We start from the raw sequence: 10,460 nt of genomic DNA on the forward strand, positions 1-10,460 counted from the left end.
TGTACAGCAAATTAGTGACAATTGCATTTGGACATGGAGGAAAGGTTTTATTTTATTCAATATTATGAGAAATTCTTAACTCAGCTTCTTTTTTATTTATTTGTTAAAAGTGGTGCTAAGATTGTATGCTTCAGTGGCTTCACCTACATTACATTGCCTTGTAAGCACCACCAGCAACTGTCCATAGAGCTCTTTTCATCTTGTAAAACTGAAACTTTGTAAGCATTAAAGCACAACTCCCCAATGTCCCCTCCTCAGCCCCTGAGGACTATCATTGTATTTTTGTCTCTATGATTTAGACTACTATACATATCTTGTACAAATGATATTGCTGGGTATGTTAATTTCATTTTTATTATTTATCTATTTTTTTTGAGGAATGATCATGTTTTTTCCCACAGTACCTACTCCATTTTGCCTTCCCACCAACAGTAATGTTGACCATATTTTTAAATGCTTATTGAAAATTTGTTTATTTTCTTTGGATAAATGTCTATTCTAATCCTTTGCCTACTTTAAATTACAGTTGTGGTTCTTTATGTCTTGATATCAACATTTTATCAGATATGATTTTCAAAAGGGTTATCCCATGCACAGATAGTCCTTTTATTTTCTTCATTGTGTCCTTTGATTCACAGTTCTTTATTTAATTGGAGTCTAATAAGTTTTTGTTTTTGGTGACATACCTATGAAATTGTTGCCAAATTCAATATTATGAAAACTTCCTCCAAGTTTTCTTGCAGCAGGTTTTATGCATTTATTTTTCCATTTTGAGATAAATTTTGCCTATGGGGTAAAAAGTCCAACTTGATTCTTTGCACATGAATATCTAGTTTTCCTCCACTATTTGTTAACTTCTGCCTAGTGTTTCTTTTGAATCAGAAATAAATGTTCCATTTTTGTTTTCTATGGGAGAATGGATTTCTTGCAAGTGGATTAGGTCACCCACAGAGGAGGAAAGGACTAAAAAAAAAAAAAGGAGGAAGTATCAATGAAACATGTCTTTAATACTTGGTTAAGTGTGCCATGCAGAACCCCATTATTTTTTAGAATTAACAGTGCACTAGTAGCAGGGCACAGGGTTTCGTGCCTGTCATTGCAGTGATTCCTTTAGCCTTAGGCAGGAAGATTTCAATTTTGAGGCCACTTTGTAGGACCCTGTCTCAAAATAAAAATTAAAAAGGGCTGAATGAAGCTCTGTGGTAAAGCCAGTAAGACAGCTGCTGGGTTTATTTCCTGCCCTACTGAAAACTACCAAAACAAAACAACAAAAAACAAGCCACTGGGGGAGAGAGAGGCAGGAGGAGGAGGGAATAGGGCTACTCCTGCCATTTATTTTCTTTGGTATATCTTACAGTGTTCTCTCTCTCTCTCTCTCCCTGTGTGTGTGTGTGTGTGTGTGTGTGTGTGTGTGTGTGTTTGTGTATTTTTGTTTCTCCACTTGTTATTCTGCATCAACTTGTTTGTTTTTTCTCTTTTGTTGTAGTGACATGTTTTGACAGCCTTGTCATTTCCTTTTGTGTCATATCTGTAGTTCTTTTTCTTACAGAAAAAAACAATTAAAGTTACAATATGTTATTTTCATGTTAATACTAACTTAGCTTCAATCTCCTAAATACACTATCCTGTAGAGTCCTATCCCCCACTTTGTATTTTCATTTTTTCTTTATTTTTTAGGTCATTCTGGGATTAAACCCAGTGGTGTTCTCCCACTGAGCTACATGCCTAGCCTTTTTGCTTTTTCTATTTTGAGTGTGACTCAGAGGTAGAGGATTTGCCTAGTATGCCTGAGGACTTGGTTACAATCCTCAATACCATCAAACAAACATACTCCCCAACAACCCTTGACATTCTATGTCCAGTGTTTTAACACTGCCATCCCATTGGAGGGGGGTTAGGAAAGGGTAATAAACATGTTCCAAAACTTGAAGTATCATTTATTTGATTGCTATGTTAAAGGATAAGCGTACTTTGAATGTCATAGTATGAGCAAAAACCAAAAATAGTCAGAATCATCCATACTTTTCCCATCCGAATGCTTATTCCCTATTTTATTTAATCTTATTTGATCCTATTCTTCCACCAATGATTTAAAGTGTTGGTTATCAGGTTAATGTGAACTGGTTTATTTGTACTTCCTTGATTACAGTTATGGCTAAGCATTTTTTATTGGTCTCTTTCAATATATTATGAATTTGTGTTAGACTAAAATCCTTTCTGACCCTTCAGATCATAATCTCATGTTCTCATATGTTTAAGGATCAGCCATTAATCCATTGTTGGTTTTATTATTAAGAATCAGTTGGGAAGCACAGCTCCACCTTGTAAAAATCTTGGGGAACAAATGTTCTTTTCTTTCTCTGGATGCTTCTAGTATTCTTCAATTCTTTTCTATCTGTTATGATATTTTTTTTCAGCATCTTCACTTGAAGATAGTCACAAGGAAGTAGGAGGAACAAAACAAAACAGATGAAAAGAAAAACCATGGCACACATGTGGAAAAAAATGATTTAGAGATTCTTAATTGATCATTTGTACAGAATCCATCCTGAGATTTTTGAATCAGAAAAGAGCTACCAAGCAAATGCATTGCTATATATGTGAAATCAATGTAAGTCAAATCCAAAAATTTGCAAGAACATATTTTTTACATGACACAGGAAATACACATTTTTCTTTGAAAATATTTCATGTCATTCCTTCACATAGGATATTGTTGACCCTTGTCACATATTTATTTCAGTGTGACTGTGAATCATTTTTATGAAAAAATCAAATATTGTGAGGCAGGTATTGGAGTAGACACCAATTAAGATGCTCTGTAATTATACAGAATAGGAATCCTGCTGGATTTTTATCATGGTGCTGGCTGTGAAATTAAACAGAACTAGAAAGATTGAATATTTTAAAGGTTTAATTTGTAGTCTGCAGAGATGTTGGGTATTCTGTGAGAGGAGTTAAGGAGGACTCTATAATTTGTCTGATCAATTTTTGATGGAGATATTAGAAGTTTTTACTTGAGATCTGTTAAGTATGCCAATCAAACCTCCAAGAGGTGATCCCCTAAGATGCAGGAGAAAGGATTTGGTTCGCCAACATGTGGCACCTCATAGTGTTAGTAGGTACTTTGTAGCCATTTGTTACATGAGCCAATATTTTGTTTTGGGAATTTCTGATATGATATTTTTTTGAATTATTATTAAAGCTTCACAAAGTTTTATTATATTGAGATTGCACTAATATACACTGAATCAGGTTTCCATATATCTCTCTTCTATCATTATTCATAGGTTATTGAAAATATTGGTTGCTTGAGACTAGGATGACATTTTCTTAGAGAAAATAAGGGAATATAAGAACACTGTTGCAAAATAAAAGAATAGCAAATTCTCTGTAAGTTATGGTGTTATTGTGTTATAAAAGTTCCATGAACTGGAAACATTTCAAAGGTCCTGTAAATCAATGATGCTGTAGAAATCAGTAGAAAATCTGAACAAGATAATGACTGGGAGAGAAATTTGTTTGAAAAGCAGTGTAACTGTTTAGAATGGGCCCATGTGATCCAGAAGCAAGCATGCTCAGGGAGAGGATCCTAGGAGGTCTGGATATGAGAAAGGGAGCACCTTCCTTTTGACTTCATCTTTTTGTAATAGACCTGCTAACTGATCTGTATCCATTGACAAATGATGGATGCTAGCACCTTATTTCATTGTGTCTACTTATATTTACAAAAGGATTCTCAAATGCAATTATAATAAATGTTTATCTAGAAATTTAATAAACATTTTCAAAGACTCAATTGTGTGATACAGTTTTAAAATACAACAGAAGTTTTGTAGATTGGTCATTTTTGTCTAAATAGTGCCATGGTAATAAATAACTCCAAACATTACATTAAATTCATAAATGCAATAAAATGGTTATTCATAAATTTAAAAAGAAAAGAAATTGCCTAATAGATAAATCTTTCTCATTATTACACACATTACAATCTACTTATATTTTATTGGTTGATGAAAGTCACAAGAAAAACTTAAATTCCAAACTCTAAAGTCTACTATTCTTGAAAGACATAGCCTGGCCAGCCAGGTCCAATGAAGATATGCAAAGAATGTTTTGCTCTCATAAAAGAAACCCTGGCAAACCTATTTGGGCCAGGAGAAAAGCTGCACTTCATGGTGACAACATGTATTGACTAGCATGTGTGCAAGAGGCACTAGTTGATTCTCAGTACCGCATATAAATAAATGAATAAAATAAAACCAAAAATCACTTGCCTCTGAGAGCACACCCCCCAATGACCCAACAACTTTCCCCTAGGCCCCACCTCTGAACATTCATCATTTCCCAAGAGCACCACCCAAGGGAACAATTCTTGAACACCTTGGCCTTTGGGGGACTCTCAAGTCCAAACTATGGCAATCTCTTAAGTAAAAACAAATTAATAATAATAATAATAATAATAATAATAGGCACACAGCCATCCATCCTTCCCTTTCCCTTTCTCCCCTGTCCTACCTCCTCTCCAGGCCCCCATGTCCGCCATGGGCGGGGGGAGGGGGGGCGCCCTGGCCGCCAGCATGAGTTCCTTTAGCTATGAGCCTAGACTTCCTACAAGTGGCACTATGTGGAGACTCCCTGGGTGCACATCTCCAGCATGCGCAGCGGCTACAGCACCGCATGCTCCACTTACTCCAACTACTGGGCCCGGGTGTCCTCCTGGTCTCCGTGACCCGCAGCTACTGTCCAGTTCCGGCTCCTTGATGCACAGCCTGGAGAACCTAGACCTGAGCCAGGTAGCCGCCATTAGCAACGACCTCAAGTCCATCCGCACTCAGGAGAAGGTGCAGCTCCAGGACCTCAAGGACCGCTTTGCCAGCTTCATCGAGCGCGTGCACAAGCTGGAGCAGCAGAACAAGCTGCTGAAAGCCGAGCTGCTGGTGTTGTGCAGAAGCATTGGGAGCAGTCCCGCTTCTGGGCGCTGTAGGAGCAGGAGATTAGCCACATGCGCCTGGCGGAGGGACGCTACCCATGAGAAGCAGGCGCTCCAGGGCGAGTGCAAAGTGCTGGAGGAGACTCTATGCAACCTGCAAGCATGCTAGGAGGAGGAGGTGCTGAGCCGCGAGGACGCCAAGGGTCACCTGATGCAGTCGCGGGAAGGCACAGAGGAGGTGGCGCTGGCCCCAGCTGAGCTCCAAAAGTATATCCACAGCCTGATGGACGAAATCGCTTTTCTAAATCTCCAAAGCCTCATTCTGTCTCAGCCTTTCCTTCTCTCTTTTTAGGCTCCTCCTCTCCTTTAGAACTTGTTCTTATTTTCATTTCTCCGCCCTTTGCTGCCTCTGTTTTCTCACCGCTGTCTCTCCCCTTCAGTCTCAGTCTCTCTCTCTCTCTCTCTCTCTCTCTTTCTCTGTCTATATCTCTCTATCTCATCTCTCTCTCTCTCTCTCTCTCTCTCTCTCTCTCTCTTCTTCCTCTCTCTCTTCCCCTCCCTCTCCCCCTCTCCCCTTCTCCCCCTCTCCCCCTCTCCCTGTCTCCTCCTCTCCCCCTCCCCCTCTCTTTCTTTGCCTCCATCTATCATTCCTATCTTGCCTTCCGCGGTCTCCCTGGGTACCCTGCCCGCGCCCCCAGTCCCACCCACCCGCCAAAGCTCCCTAGGTGCTGAGCAGGGGAGCCCAGCCTGTGTGCAGAACAGGAGCCCCAAGGTGCTGGCCTGGCAAATCTCAGCGCCCTGTTTGCTGGCAGAAGCCCTCCCCAGGATAGCGCCAGGCCAGCCCAGGAGGAAATGCTCCAAGACTGAGCCAAAATTCCTGGGAAGCTTGGGGCTTTCTGGCTCCAAAACACTCTTCCCCTCCAGAGGCCCCGCAGCACCTGGCAGATCTCAGAGACCCCAAAGACCTAATCTCTAGGTTCCAGCCAGGGCGCCACCCCAGGAAGGAAGGGTGTTCCTGCACAGGAGGGGATTTGGGGAAGACCTGTAGCCCTAGGAGGCTGCCCCAGGGGTCCAGAGGTTCCTTATGAGCCCATTTCTCTGAGAGAAGTGCTTTCCTCTTTGTCACTGCAGGTTGTTGGCACAGGACCTGAAGCCAGACTCCTAGGGAGCTTTTCTGTCTACCCAAGGACAAGATATTAACGGTAATGCTGTCCAACTCCATCTGACCCTGAGAGGGAGATTCAGTCAAGGTGTCTGCCCTCCACAGAAATCCACTGCTTTGGTAAAGAAGTAGCAGCAATATTAAAAGACACCTTTCAAAAGACAATAAATTCATGGCTGTCATGCAGATAGAAAATGAGCATGTTCCAAAGATTTTATTTAGCTCGTTGTTAATGAGGGAACAAGTAGAATTTACAACCAGTCCTAAGAACGGACTTAGATTAGGAAAAGCAGCTTGCACATGCAAAAAGAATTGAACTCTTGCACTCCAGGAGGGATAGGAACCACTATAACCTGTAGCAGACAGAATTGCAGATCTGTAGACTATCTATATCTATCTATATTTATATCTATATCTATATCTGTTTTTTTTTTTTTGGGGGGGGGGACTGAAGGCACAGCTCAGTGGTGGTGTGCTGGCCCAGCATGTGAAAGAACCTGGGCTCAATCTCTGGTAGTGGCCCTCTACTAGTGTTAGGTAGACTGTAGGGAAAGAGGAAAGGGAAATCACATATTCACACATTATGTCTAACCTTTAAGGACTTCATGCTCTAGTAATTGTTGTGGTACTAATCAATAGCTGCTGAGGTTTGATTGATTGACTTCTACTCTTTGCCACTTCTGATCTTTCCTTAAATGTCATTTAAAGCAAGTCATTGTCCATTATGCAGATCAAGAAATCTAGGTGCAAAGAGGTCAAGAACCTTGCAGATAACTTGCAGGTAAGTCACACAACTGGCACAAAGAGGGGTCAGGACTAGAATCTAACTTGTCTGCCTCTGTACAGCCTGGTTCTTAGATAATAACACACTACATCCTATTGTGTTTATGCTAAAAAAACAAAAAAACAAAAAAAAACAAAAACTGGGAGGGTTTCTTCATTCCAAAAGCTGGGTGAGTTTTTTGGTGATCTTCTAATCATCCCCCACCTTCCTCCAGTTTAGAACACAGAAACTGAGACAAGTGCAAAAAATAATAGTTTTAGTGAAAATACAAATAAAGGTACAGCCCTAACACATCTGAGAGCTCTGAGTACTTGGAATACCTTGCTTGCTTCACATGGAACACTTTCATGGCCAAGCCTGGGAGAATGACTTTATCCATCTAGAGTCCCCATCAGGTTTATTTGGAGGAGCCCCTGCAGGCCACGTCTGCTTCTCTGCCTTTTCTGTTCCTGGCTCAGTGCAATTGTCCCACATAATTACCTAATCAATAATCTTCACAACCCATCTCCTCCTGAACAGTAAGACAACAGCCTCAGGCACAGACATTCTGATTCTGAGTCATCAGATCTGTCACCAACACTAATATTTAATTAAAAAAAAAATATATATATGGGGCTGGGGATGTGGATCAAGCGGTAGCGTGCTCGCCTGGCATGCGTGCGGCCTGGGTTCGATCCTCAGCACCACATACCAACAAAGATGTTGTGTCCGCCGAGAACTAAAAAAAATTAAATATTAAAAAAATACTCTCTCTCTCTCTCTCTCTCTCTCTCTCTCTCTCTCTCCCCTCTCTCACTCTCTCTTTAAAAAAAAAAATATATATATATATATATGTGTGTGTGTGTGTGTGTGTGTATATATATATATATATATATATATATATATATATATTGTACACAACACACTAATTTATTTATTTTTATGTGATGCTGAGTATTGAACTCAGCATACCTCACATGCTAGGTAAGCACTCCACCATTGAGCAACAACCCCAGCCCCTAGGATCTATTTTTAAAAAGCTTACATGGGGATTATGATGCCCAGATGAGCTGGGCTAGAAGGAAGGGTTTATTTAAAGAATGCATTGAATTTCTCATACTTGGTTGGACATTCCACAGTAGTTTAGCTCAGTGGGAAATTATCAAAGAATACTTAAATCCACAAAAATTCTTACAGCTCAAATTTAGGGATTGGTTGCCTAATATTATGAATTTAAGATTAGAAACACACACACACACACACTTTGATTTCTTGTTATATTAGAGCACAAAGTAATAAAGTATAAAATGCAAAACATCAAACTCCTCCCTGTCACTAATTTCCTCTACCCAATAATTCCAGTTCAGTTCCCACAGCATGGTGGACACTTCCTATTTCCTCTCTACATATTCCCTGTATTCTTAGTATGTATGGAGAAAAAAATATAAAGATGGTATCAAATAATAAATATTTTGCTTTTAAATTCATGTCTACCTCAGTCCTAGCATCAAATCCTGGGAGATCACTAAGTGGTCGTGTGCTGGCCCAGCATGTGAAAGAACCTGGGTTCAATCCCTGGTAGTGGCCTTCTACTAGTGTTAGGTCGACTGTAGGGAAAAGTTAATGAAAGTGAGTACACTTAAATGTACTTTATTCCATGTAGGAGCTGCAAAGTATCCTGTGGATGGGTATACCATTATTTATCAAGACAGTGCCCTATTTATGGACAAAGGGACTGTTTCTTTTTTCCCCAATATAAAACATGCTTCAAGAACATACTTGTGTATATACCATTTTAACAGTTTCATGTATTTATTTATTTAGAGACATTTCATCACTGAGCTATATCTCCAGTCGTTTTTAAGTTTTTATTTTGAGACAAGGTCTCACTAAGTTGCAGATTTGTCTGCCCCTGAACTTGCAATTCCTTGCCCCAACCTCTGGATTACCAGAGATTAGTGAGATTACCAGCATGTGGCACAGTGTCTTGCCTCCTATATTTCAATAGCAAATTCATAAAAGCAGCCCAGTAGATGGACAGTATTAAAAATCTGCAACCAGCATGTGGGACAACTCAGAAAGGCATAGTGAGTGAAATCCACCCTATGATCAAAATTCTACAAACGACATTTAGTGGCTGTCAGTAAGAAGTAAACTTAGTTTTCAAAAAATCTAAATGCTGCCATGGTGAAAAGAGAAAAGAAAAAAGAAAAAAAAAGCAGACCTATATAATCATTATACAGTTGAATCGCCAAAAGTTATTCACTGAAACATTTTGATCTGCATTCCTGCTTTGCATACTTAACATTTATATAAAAAACTCACACACAAATGAAAATGGAAAAGCTGCCAATACCTGATTCCTCTTCCCTAGTTTTCTACTTATAATCATCCACTGAGGCATCTTTTGACACCACGGGGACAAAGGGGATGTTTAACATCAGACCTACCAAGAGTGGTTTGGTTTGTTGTTTTTGAGATGCTGTGGATCAAACCCAGGGCCTCGTGCATGGGTGGCATTCACACAGCTACATATACACACAACCCCATAGTAGGTTCTTACATAAGTTCTCAATGTGTCAGAGTGCTATTTGGAGGCCATTTGGCATAACTACTGCACGTTTGCCATGGAGCACACAGATCTTATTTGTGTCTTCTAAAAAGACAACCAGAGAGTCTTCATTTGCTACCCACAAAGCAGGATACCTGCCCTCTGGAATCACAAATCTGTTTTTAAATCAGAGCAGTTTCTCACTCCAGACCCTGGAAGAGGAGTTAATGAATCTGAAACTTAGTGGACTAACTAGATATCAGAGCACCACAACACTGGGCCTGGAACTCTGAGTTTTCTTCACCTCTACACTAGAGGGCGCTCCTTACAAGCGATTTTTGTAGCCAATGACTAGGGTGTTTACTACTTGTGGATTTGGGAGTAGTGGGCTTTGGTGGAGGACTCCTTTTGAGACCTTCCTGCTCCCTTCTACTGGAGGTCAGCGCACTTGAGGAAGTGCAGGCATTAGAGGGGGATGGTGGCTGTATATACCATGTTTCTTTTCTTTTTTTCTTCCACTCTTTCTCCCTTTCTTTCTTCCTCTCTTCTTTCTTTCTTCCTTCCTTTCTTCCTTTCTTCCTTCCTTCCTTTCTTCCTTCCTTCCTTCCTTCCTTCCTTCCTTCCTTCCTTCCTTCCTTCCTTTCTTTCTTTCTCTTTCCCCTGTGCTGGGGATTGAACCAAGGGCCTGCATGGGCTAGGCAAGTGCTCAACCACTAAACCACATTCCAAGTCCCAATATTCATATATTCTGGAAAGGCTAGATTCCTGGCAGGGCAATAACAGAATGAGAGAACCTTTATTTTTTGTCCATAATGCAAACACTGCCCCCAACTCTCACTGAACCACAGATGAGCCAGTGCACTCCCAACTATGACATCACTGCATTGGAATAGTGCTGGAGGAGGTGTCATTTATATAAAATACTACTAGAGGGGCAGGACCTGAAGTCACAGAACCAGGTGTCTAGGGTAGATCCCCAACACCTACTTTTTTTTTTTTTTAATACAACCATCCTATGCTACAAAATGGTATCTTCTTGTTGGTTTTTTTT

General features: G+C 40.3%; 1 pseudogene; it reads left to right on the forward strand.

The window, feature by feature from the left end:
- The first annotated feature begins 4,580 nt into the window (after positions 1–4,580).
- Positions 4,581–6,098, forward strand: LOC144255081 (neurofilament light polypeptide pseudogene; annotated as a pseudogene).
- Positions 6,099–10,460: the final 4,362 nt, after the last annotated feature.

This window comes from Urocitellus parryii, chromosome 5 (assembly GCF_045843805.1).
Source record: "Urocitellus parryii isolate mUroPar1 chromosome 5, mUroPar1.hap1, whole genome shotgun sequence".
Classification (NCBI taxonomy): Eukaryota; Metazoa; Chordata; class Mammalia; order Rodentia; family Sciuridae; genus Urocitellus; species Urocitellus parryii.